Raw genomic sequence first — 12,313 nt, forward strand, 5'->3', positions numbered from 1 at the left:
CTGTCAGTCCATGAGCGGAGCTGACGCCCACAGTGCGGGGCACACATCCCTTGCTAGAAGACGGCCAGGCCAGTGGCCAACCCCAGGGCTTGCAGACTTCCCAGCCACGGTCTCCACCCTGGGAGTTACTGCATTTTTGACTCCCCTTCAGGAGCTCGGCTGGGCTGAGGGACTCATGAGCGGTTTGGCCTTTCACAGGTGGTTTTATTTCTCGTTTTTTTTTTTAAAACTGCCAGCGGGGCAGATGCAGCGGCATGAGGCACATCTGCTGGGCTCCTGCGGGGTGTCTGGCTCACAGCTCCCCTCTCTAGCAGACTCCTCACTCCAGCCTTAGTTCTTTCGACCGAGAAGCCAGCTCACGTGTCTGTGCCTACTTGGGGTGCAGCCAGCGTGTGGGAGCAGCCGGGCCGTGCAAACACAGAGGTCCTACCCGTTCGGTGCTAAGGGGGGTCTTCTTGGAGAGCAGCACCTGGTTGAAGTTAATCACAAGATCCCACTTAGTGACTCTCAGAATTTCCATTCAGAAGAAACTGTCATCATGACAATTCCTCTCGAAATCCGTACAAGGAGTTACTGTCTCTATTATGAAGTGAGACACATGACTTTGGCTGGTGAGTTATTTCATCAAATCTACTTTGGAGATCCCGATCTCATTCCTGAGTCATGTCTTGTCCACCTCCCTCACGAGGCCGACTCCCCCAGGAATGTGGGGCGGTTGGCTGTGTGGAGACTAGACCTTGACCTCCTCATCCGGGTCCAGGGACTGGCCCCTACCGTGAAGAGACGGACTCGAACTGGCTGTGAGAACCTCTCTAACACATTTCCCAGGACACTAAACCTGAAACTCAGCATCTGTCCACATAGTTAAATATATGAGCTGTCTTCAGTTGACCTGTTATCCTTTATACATTTTATTGTTTTTTTTTATTATTTTAAATCTTTGCTGTTTTCTATGATGTTTAATTTTTTTAAAAAGATTTATTTATTCATACAAGAACTGGGGTGCAGGCCAGAGGTGTGGGGGTGAGAGGATCCACCAGAGACAGAGTGGGGAACAGAACAGGCAGACTGACTGAAACACACTGCTGAGGGGAGCAGCGGGTGAGACAGAGAGGTCTGCCGTGCCATGTGGGTAGCTCCCTGGCTGGGGATCAAACTCGTGCTGCAGTGGCTTCGGACAGATTCATAGGTTGCGTCTTAACCCCTTGCACCACCAGGGAGGCCCTGATGTTTAATTTTAGAAAAATCTCAAATCATTGTTTTAAGAATTGAGAGAAAAATCCCAAATACTCCTTTTCATGTCAGGCAGGCACCCTTTTTAAATGAGATAAAATTATGAGCTAGAATGTTTATATTCAAAGAAAATAGCAATATGATACCTTCCTATTTACATTATATTTCCATTATATTCTAGTGATACCCTTTTCTATCAGTGGGAGTTTACACTGCAAGCTTCTTTAATGAGAATTTAAATTTAAACTCACTTAAGCCATTGGAATAGCAAATAGTGGTTAATGCTAGGGCACTAATAAAAATTACAGTTACCATGCATTTATACTTGTTAATTTTAACACATTCTTGTTTTATAGCCCCCTCTGTGTAACACTGCAAACGTGTTAAGATACAGCGCCCAGGCCAGTGGTAACCCGGGCGCCTGTGCTGATGGGCTGCGGCATTTGGGAGGGCATCTGGGCTGGCACCGGAGCCTCACTGAGCTCAGTCCTGGCACAGGGGCTAGGCTCGGGTACACCAGCGCCAAGGCAGCGTCTCCTGGCAGATGGGCCAGCTGGTGGGGGCCTGGGGACTGCTGAGTGCAAATGTCAACCCAGATTGGAGTTACATGGAGTTCGGACATGACGGATCGTGTGTGCCCGTACTAGAGAGTTTCATCAGAGTGCCCGGAACAGTTAGTGGCTTAGCCTTACTTTATTACTCAATAAAATGTTGTTTTCCCCTTGTGGAGGTGGACGTAGGACCTTGTCAGAGAAAAGTATGTGCAGTTAGAACAGTAAAGTGAACCTCAGGGCTGAATATATGTGGGTGGGGTTTTTTCAATAATGTTGGGGCACATGTAACATTAAATGTAATACATTTAAACACAACTCTTATCCTTAAGGCTTTCAGCCAGAGGTTATGTCTTTCCTTGTAGGATATTCCATTCTTTGAAAATTTTGGACAAATCCAAAGCCTTCACGGTATCCTCAGGCTGCAGGCGCCTCCACCCCCGGGCCCCATGGCTTGGGGTCTGTGTCCCTAGCTCGCTCCCATAACTCAGACATGACTCAGCACTTGTCCACATGGGCCGCCAAGAGCTCCTCAAATCAAGAGCATTGGGAGTGGATGGATCCAGCCATGACAGCTCTGGGGGGAGCAGGTCCACACCACACTGTGTGGCGGTCCCGGGGCACCCCGTCTGCTCTTGTTCTGATGCCCTTCCATGGGCTGGTCTTCATCCTTTCTCTCCCACCACCATTGCTACATCAGCTCAGGAGTGGGTGCAGCTGTGATGGAGGCGCAAGGGGTGGTGCGCGGCCCATAAGGGCATCCTCACTGGTGCTCCCTGAAACTTAAGGTCGTGTTATCGCTTCTTGGGGAAAAGCAGCAAGAAGCATTTTGGAAAATGCATTCAACTCTAAATGTTATTGGCTGTGGTCGCCTCATCTGATGTTGAATGGGCTGTTTAACCTGCAAAGCCTCGTGCTGCCGTGGAGTTGAGTGCTGACCCGTCGAGGCCCCGTCCCAGCCTCCAAGTTCAGTCGGGTCTCTGAAGACGGGGAACCACGAATTTCATGCAGTTGAAACTGTCACTAGAACAGACCGTCCAAAGGTGCTTTATTACTTTTTACATTACTCTAGAGAAGTTTCAAGAAATATGTGGAAAGAAATAATAAAAAGCTCCCATACAGCGCTGTCTCAATAAAATATTTCAAAATACAGGTCTTTTTGGTCATAGGAAATTCATGAAAATGTCTGCTTTACTAAAATATGTATGGTTTTAAAATTAGCTACTTCAGGCTCTCCCTCTGGGCTGTGTATGTGTTTTGGTTTTTTATATTTTCTTTTGTATATATTTTTTCTTTTAGCAAATGCCGTCAAATGGATGATTCTGTGTGATTCCAACACATGAGCAACATATTGCTGTTGAAACCAAACTTTACACCACACAATTTCTCTTTGGATTATGTCCCTTTATTTCATGTTTACAATCATCAGGGAAAAACAAGTGTGAACATGAAGGAAGAGAAAGGAAGACATATCACACCTGGCTCACGTTTTCTTTTCTCTCGTCTACTTGCTCCTACGGTTGTCTAAGAAGCTGTGAAATCAGCACAAGACAGAGTTCCCGCCAGGAATAACGGCGACAAAGGGGTATCACGCATCACCTATTCTGTGTGCAACGAGCCATTTTTCTCTGTGGGTGCAATGAGGAGTGTGGCATATAATTTTAGTTTTTGAATTAATTTGTCAATTTTTTATATGTCAATATAACTTCAAGGTTACAGTTCTACTCCACAAGTGTACACGCTTCACTCAGCACCCCCAAACCTTCCATTTCGAGTCCCTCCTTCCTCCTACCCCCCACTTCCCATCTCACTCCCCCGGTTCCATTTGGTAACCAATGTACTTTTCACAAAGTTTAAGGATTTTTTTTTGTTGTGCTTTGTCTGTGTGTGTGTGTTTGTTGTTCATTTATATTCCACAGACAAGTAAAACCATCTGATGTGATCTTTCATTTTCAGACTCATTTCACTTAGCACCATAACCTCAAAGCCTATTCATTTCATCCCAAAAGGCATTATTTCATGTTTTAAATAGCTGGGTAGTATCCCATTGGGTGGATATTTTACAATCTCTTCATCCAGTTGTCTGTTGTTGGCCATTTAGTTTGGCTCCATGACTTGGCTATGAACAGAGGTGTACATAAATCTTTTGGGATTAGTGTTTACGTAGTTTTTGGGTAAATATCTAGCAGAGGTATTGTTGGATCTATGGGCATATTCATGGAGGTGAAGAATGAACAACATTAAAATGACTATATCACCTAAAACAATTTACAGATGCAATGCAATACCTATCAAAATTCCAATGACTTTTTTCAAGGCAATAGAAGAACTGATTATAACATTTGTACAGAACCACAAAGACAATGAATAGTCACAGCAATCCTGAGAATAAGGTATCAAATAATCTAAGTGTCTGCCACTTAGATTATTATACATGCATGTGTACACATACATATATATCATGTATTCTTTAATGTATATTTATATAATCACACACTGAAATATTATTCAGCTAGGAGAAAGTAATCCTGACACTTGTGACCTTGGAAGGGCCTTGGGAGCACCACAGTAAGGGGGATAAGCCCAATGAAGGTGCTGCATGCTCTCGCCTCTATGTGACATCTATTCTGGAAAAGACCATCTCATAAAACAGAGTAGAAAGTACTTTCTAGGAACTGGGAGGTAAGAGAAATAGGGGGAAGTTTCTAAAAGGCATAAATTTGCAGCTAAAAGATGAAAAAGGTGTGAGGATCTGAGGTGAAATGTGGTGATGAGTAGCTAGCACTGTATTATATAATTGAAATTTACTATCAGAGGAGAACATCACAGATCTCACCGAAAATAAATGATAAATAGGTGAGGCGACGTGAAGACTTTGAGGTTGTGATGCTAAGTGAAATGAGTCTGAAAATGAAAGACCATATCAGCTGGTTTTACTTGCTTGTGGAATATAAATGAGCAAAAAAACATGAACTGACAAAGCACAACACACATATCCTTAGACTTTATGAAAAGTACATTGGTGACCAAATGGAACGGGGAGGGGGTGAGACAGGAATGGGGGGTAAGGGAAGGCATGGGGGCGCTGAGTGAAGCGTGTGCACTTGTGGAGGAGAAGCACAACCCCAAAGTTATATCGACATATAAAAAGTGACAAATTAATTTAAAAACTAAAGTTAATGTGCCGCCCTCTTGGATGTGAGGTGAGGGCCGCTAACTTACTAGCTGGTGTCCATCAAGTCACTCAAGGTCTAGTCTCAACACCGAGCCTTTTCCTCTGGTAATTCTAGTTTAATAAAGCTGCAAACTATTCTAAACTGTGACATGAAGATACTGGCAAAAAATGAGATGAAGAGAAAAAACAGGTCCATGAATCTCAGCCTTGGCAAGCAGTGACAGGACGGCCTCTGGGAAGCTTGTGTGGACATTTTCTCTTCCACAGAGTTCACATAATTTCCTCTTTCAGAAACATTCCCACACTCCTCGGTGTCTTCAGAGCCTGCTTTTCTTTGTCTTTTCGTTTCCTTATTAGCTCATCCTCAGGGACACTGATAAGAAAGACTTGATTCTCCCAGGACGGTGTTTAAAGTGCCTCAGTGGAAACCCCAGGACTTCCTCCACTCCAGCCGTGATGAACAACTCTCAATTTTAGGGATTCAGAGGAAGATGATGACGTGGGCTTGTGTTTGTTCCAGACAGTTGGAATAGGAAAAGCTTAGCTTGACCTCCTTTCCGTGAGTCTCTTGGGCTTCTTCCCCACTCAAGCTGTGTAATTATAAGCAAAAAAAAAAAAAAAAAAAGCGGGGTAGCTGGATCGCCGCTCCTCTTTGGAAAGGAAAGCTCTATTGCAAATTGCTGGCATCATTTTTCCTAATAAGGGAGTAAGTACAGTATTAAATCGCATTTTATGTCAGAAAAAAAGTCAAAAATGGCCAAGCAGACCAAAAAAGACCACTTAGTGGCTGCTAATTGGCTTGTCGGCGCTCTCTGGAGCATGGGAACACTGTAGCAGATCCACAAAATTCAAAACCAGCCTTCGTAGAAATTTCAGGTCTGCGCAGTAGAAAAGGTTAAAATATACAAAAAAAAAAAAAAAAAAAAAAAAAAAAGCAGACCCTAAAGACTTAGCTGTGGAAAACACGCGTGAACACAGCCATGATCTCCGGGTCACCTGCATCCAACTGTAACTGGTGGGTTCAGCCCATTTATCCCCAACAGATGGAGAAACACAAGATGATGATCTGGGTTAAAATCAAAGCACTCCCTGCACGGCACAGGAGAGAAAGTGGAAAGTGGGTTTTCTCTGTTCTTACAGACTTACTGCCTGGACCTCTCAAATGAGACAATGAACTTAACAACAAATGGCTTCTCTAAACCCAAAGCCAATCAATCCTTTATTTTCAAGAAGTATCTATGGTTTGATGGCAAATGGAGACCAAACTAAGTTTGACTTGTCAAGTAGCGGCTTATATTCTTTGAGATCTGTTTACTATCCTGTATGAACAATAATGAGACGCTTATCTCTGCCACCTCTAAGGAGAGTTACTAGTGGGTATATTTAAATGACATTAATGACTTTCAAGGTAATTGCTTAGGCATATTTGAGAGAGAAATTGCATGAGGCATATTTGTAGGGCTACTTTCATTAGGGACACTTCCAAAATTAAATAGGGCACCCTCAAAATAAACCTATCTTGGATAATCAATTAACCGAGTTCTTTAATAGTGTTAGTGTCTGAGAATGATTTCTGTTGTGGAATCATGGAGTTCTATATTGCTTTATGAAGATGATGGTTTTAGTGTATCAATATGATTATAATTTATGAAAGTAAGTTCAGTTTAAACTGTTGACTTTCCTTAGACTTGAAGCATGTCTCATTAACCTGAGTTTTAATGACACTTGCACAAGCTAACCATATTGAATAACTGATAGATAAATCAAGTCAACAACCTTATCTTTTCCGTATGGAATTCTAGTTATTTTTCAAAACCATCACATTTCTTGTTCTAAAAAGGAAGCAGCTGAAGAAATCTGAGCATCATTAGATGGCTATTTAAATTTTTGAATTTTGAGTGTATTTTCTCACACATTCTAGCTTTCGCTGCCAGATTTCCTTTGTCCTGGAGCGATTCCCCGTGAGCGTAGAAGCTGTTGCACTCATAATGAACCACATCATCTCAATATTCTATTGGATAAAATTAATGTTTTCCAGATGTAGGCATTTGTCAAAATTCAGCAAATATACACTTATGATTTATGCACTTCATTGCCTGCATATGTTACAGAAAACAGAAAACCAATATCGAAACCTGGCTGGTGAGATGCGTGCGCGAATCTGTAGGATGGTTTGTGGGGAGGGCAGAGGGCGGCTGTCCCGTGGGGTGGGTGGACAGAGGGCGGACAGTGTGGTAACATTTCCTGCTGGACCAGGACTAGGCTCTAGGAAGGGTGACTGGAGAATCTGATGAATATTTGAAAAATTTCAAAGTGAAATGCAGAAGGGAGAAAGCCAACATGCCCCTACTGTCTCTGTGCTCAGCGCCTCTTTCCCTGACCCCCTACATCCATTCTGGCCATTTTTCCTAGAAGACAGTGACCAAATCTGACCCCTCTCCTTGCTTTCCTCCCGCCCCTCTGCCTCCAGAGCATCCTCTTCCGTGGCTGACCCCCCGCAGGTCTCCTTGGTCCTGCCCTGGAGCCGAGACGACCCTCTCCCCACAGAGCAGCGAGGCTGGGCTTTAAAGAATTTAAGTCAGATCCCATCTGCACGTTCGAGCAGTCGCTCCTGTAAGACTAACTGATCACTTACTCCCTCGCACTTTTTTTTGCAAAATTGCCTCTGGGAGAGCTGTTGGCTCTTTGGCTGATGCTGACCCCAGGGCAAGCGTCCTGGTTGTGAGTTTTGATTTGCTCTTCTGATCTCAATATATTCACAGAAACAAAAAGAATGGGTTTTTTCACCGTGATAGTCGCACTGCAGCATGTCTCCTAGCAGGTGCAGAGAAGGCCTAGGACCATGTCAGGTCCCAGCTCGTGGCTGGTTATGTGCCCGAACTTGCCATTTCACACTCAGAGTTGTAATTGATCTCATGCATGTTTCATAGAGCCAAATATATTCTTTCACAAAAAAGGCAGAAAACAGCAAATTTTTTTCAAAACAGCCGAAAGGATAGAGACCATTTAGCAAATGCAAAATGAGAATAAATAGAAAAAGAATTAAAAACTTTCTGAACTTGGTTAATAAATAAAGGGCTGAAAGTTTTACATTCTCCTGGATTTTCAGCATCCTTCTGGGAAGAGAACAGAAGGGGCGTGAGAGGTGACAGACAGTACATGTTTTCTGGCCACATCGACTTAAGCGCCTGTAAGTGGGGTGGACACGAGTGACTAAAATTGACGAGTTTATAAAGTGGGATCTGAAGGAGTTTCACAGCTTGAAAACGGTCAAATGGGAAAGCTGTGAAGGCTTCCAACAATGCGAACGGTTTCATGAGCTAAACCCCGCAGCTCTGAGCTAGGGTAGCATTCCATGAGCTTAGGAAGAAAACTCTGAATCGCATGAGTTAAGGAGAATGAGGGCATTGACAAACAGGTATGTAGGTCTGTGTGTTCATTTTGCCGTAACACATCATGTCTTGGAAGGAATCAGACTCTTAGAGGACTTAGGAAGCCGGGCACGTGTCTTAGGTCTCTCCAGATCTTAGTGCAGAACGATTGCCTCTGGACTGGTAGGTAGCTGGACCTCTCCTGTGCCAAAAACAATCCGTTGCTCCTCGAGTTAATTTTCAGGTACTCTCTGTGCTCATCTGTCCTTTCAACTGACTGCTTAAATATTCTAATTATGTTGGGATTTTTATAAGCCACCTTTTGTAGTATATATATATATATATATATATATATATATATATATATATGTCAACCTAAAAAGAGAAAAATGTGGTTTCAACGTTCTTGATGGTGAGCATATATTTCAGTATCCTCTACTTGTTAAAGTAGAATCCTAAATTTATTCATACCTGGAGACCCCATGGTGACGGCAGGATCGCTCCGTGTCAGCTTCTGTCGAATTTTATGCAAGTTACAATATTTTAAGTTGAAGCACATTTTAATGTGGTAGGAAAATTCACAACGCGAAAGAAGTGGAAGTCAGAAAACTTTCTTAGAGTGCAGAACTGGCGAGCTATCGATTACCTTTAGTATTTATTGTTGTGAAAGGATCAAGGTCAAACTCATTGACTTTTCCTAGAGTTTAGCACATCCGGCTTCGTTTGGGAAGGCACGCGTAGGCGCTTACATTCAAGTCCAGACATGGATGATGCTAATTAATGTGCCCTGGACTGTCCAGTGCAAATAAAATTGTGTCCAGTTGTAAATTCATTCACAGGCTACTTTGTAAGTAACATTTTGAAGCCGCTAGAAGAACCATCTGACTTTTGAAATGTTTTTATCCATGAAACATCGCTTAATAACTTCATAGGTTTCAGGACGAATCATTATAAAGCAACATCTGCATTTAACCTGTTAAGTTCATCGCTAAGAGTTCAGTTCTGTGCTTCACCACTCAAGGAACCCCTCTCACCCCGTCGACTCCCCCTTTCTCCCCCTTTCTATCTGGCAACCACTAATTTTTCTAAGAAATGTATGCGCCACCACGTTTATTGCAGCTTTATAGACAATAGCCGAGAGCTGGAAACAACCTAAGTGCCCGGTGACAGATGACTGGCTACGAGATGTGGTGTGTTTACACACTGGAACACTAGCCAGATCCAGAAACAAGAGATGAAATCTTGCCATTCGTAAAAGACGAGGGTGTAGCTGAAGGGCATCGTGCTTAGTGAAATAAGCCAGACAGAGGAAGACAAACACTGTGGCTGCGCTCCTATATTATGTATAAAGAAAACAAACAAAAGGACCAAATAAAACAAAAATAAATGTCTAGAACTCATGTGATTTCTTTCTCAAGGAGTCCTGGGCCCTGGCCCCTCAGCAGCGAGCACCCTCGTCCGGCCCTGCACCTGCACCTGGAGGCTGTGTTGCGGGTGCCCCTCCTCCCCAGGGACCCTGCTGCTCACCTCGTCTGGCCCTTGAGAGCGCGCTCCCTGCAGTGGGTGCTGGTCGGAGCCCTTTTGCTAACCAGTGTCTCCGTAGTGAAACACCCGTAAGTTATACACAAACGCTCCTCTTTATGTGCCTAGCAGAGCCCAGAGGATGGTTCTTAAAAGGATGGAATATGAATAAATGCAGAGTCTGAGTCTATAGTTTCAAAGATATTTCCCAAGATGTTTTCTAAAGAACGAGTTGTTCCCCAGAGGGGCCCAAGCTTTACCTTTTCACTGGAATTTGCGCCATTGCACCTGCTCTCTTGAGTGCTGTCGCTAGAGGTGAGGCCTATTTCCCCCCCAAAGACTTTTTCTTTCATTTTCCTATATTCATGCCAGTTTACAGCATTGCTTGTGTTTTGGGAATAGAGGTTCCTCCTTCATGTGTGTTCGCCCCCGTGCGTGACCCACTGGTGTACCCAGAGTTCAACACCCCCATCTGCTGTGCTCTCTCCCCCCTCATTTGTTCTTGCTTTCTCCCCACCCCCTGGTTCCTCAGTTCTATAATCAGCTTGCAAGGGTTAGTTTTTAAGTTTGATTTTTCTGATCCTTTGTTTGATTTCTGTGTTCCACTGACAAGTGACACCATCTGGCGCTTGTCTCCTCCTGAGTGTTCTGCTGGCATCATCCCGCCCAGCTCCACCCATTAGCAAATGGCAATAATGTATCTTTTTGATGACTGAGTAGTATTCCACTGTATTTGTCCACCACATCTTCTTCATCCACTCATCTCTTCCACAGCTTCTGAGGCTTCTGTCCCTATATGCTCTTTGTCTATCCCCAGGCACCTCTCTAGTTCCAATGACCAATGACCGTCAAGGTTTCTCAGATGTTCATTGTCATATAGACCAGTGTCCTAAGTGCCAGACGCCGTCACTACTGCGCATCTCTGTTCTCACTCAAACTGTTTGGAGCTCGACTAATCACTTCCCCTCATCGCTGCTGGCCCCTTCCATTCCCTCCATCAGGCAGTTGCTTCTCCTCCTACCTGACACTAGCAATTTCCTGTGCGTCCAGGCTGGACTTTCATCACGGAGCTCCCGAGTCCCACCCGATGGCTCAACAGCATCAGGAGACCCTCATGGCAGCTGTGGTGGCCGAGGTCCCCACTTGCGCGGTGCACGGCCTGCACAGCTGTGCGGGGTGTGGGGCCTCTTCTCCTTCACCGCCAAAGAGCAAACCATCACGAGTATGTTTAACTCCACTTCGGAAATATCCCTGGCTCCTATCTATTTGCCCACCCAGTCCAGCTCGAGTCTGGAACCCCCTTTATCCTGAACTAGGGGTCTGGCTTTCTGACTTGGCTCTTGTCCCTGCTCCCCTCCTGGCTGCAGAGCCTGGCATTTGTGAACAGTCGTGGCTCTCATGCTCTCCGTGGTCCCCTGGAGCCCGCGCTGCAGCTGGCAAGCAAGCCACCTGTCCGAGGTCTCCAGATGCGGCCCCTGCTCCCTCGTTCTCACCCCGCTCCCTCCAGGGTCCAGTATCCGGGACCCATTTTATTTGTCCCTGTAGGGTAAAGAAAATATCAGGCTTTTCTGCCCTTCCGCCATCAGGATAGATGATGGATCCTTGTCCTGAATGCATGCCTGATGGCGGCACCTGGAATAGGGTGTGGGCATAGGTAGATGGGATTCAGCTGAGTTAAGACTGTGCTTTTAAGGGCGGCGTCACAGGGATGCCAGTAGCAGTAGCAGCAGCAGCAGCAGCCGAAGCAGAAGCCAAAAGAGAAGCTGAGAAGCAGCAGAACGAACGCCAGAGAGCTCAGAGTGAAGACTTGCTGGGGGCTGGGAGGCCTGCCAGCCTCCCAGCCCCCGAGCCAGCACCCCTGCCTGCCATATGCCTGGTGAACCCCAATAAAAAACCTGCAAAACTACTGAGGACTCTGACTCCTCCTTTACCCGGTCTGCATGGGATCAGAAAACCTGCACTGTGGTTCATTCCTGCCTTTACAATTGGCATAAGTCGGCAAGATCCATGCAGACGGGTATTGGAGCCCTCCGAAGACCTGGAAGGACTAAGGAGAACAGACTGTTTGCCTGTGATGACGCTGGAGGCGCCATGGCGGCACAGAAGGTGGACAACGTCCACGAGCTACAGGACGAGACCTGGCGTGAAGGAGACGCCTGAGAGGACCAGCCAACGACACCGGAAAGGACCAGCCAATGACCCCTGAGGCAGCAGGCCGTTGCTGAAGCAGGGAGAGGCCAATGGACTTGAACTGATGGACTGATGGACTGACAATCCCGCCAGAAGGTGGAGGACCTTACAGGTTGATATGTTTTGGGACCCTGGGGGTGGAACAGTTTTGGTTGTAAACCCCAGGAGATGGGAATCTGGGGGTTGCCAGTGGGCCTAGATGGCCAAGGGCAGCCTGTTATGCCCAGCAGCCAGGCGGAGGAGAAAAGCCAACTAAGAAGGCAAAAGCTGGT

This window comes from Talpa europaea, assembly GCF_964194135.1.
Source record: "Talpa europaea genome assembly, chromosome: 5".
In the NCBI taxonomy this organism is placed as follows: Eukaryota; Metazoa; Chordata; class Mammalia; order Eulipotyphla; family Talpidae; genus Talpa; species Talpa europaea.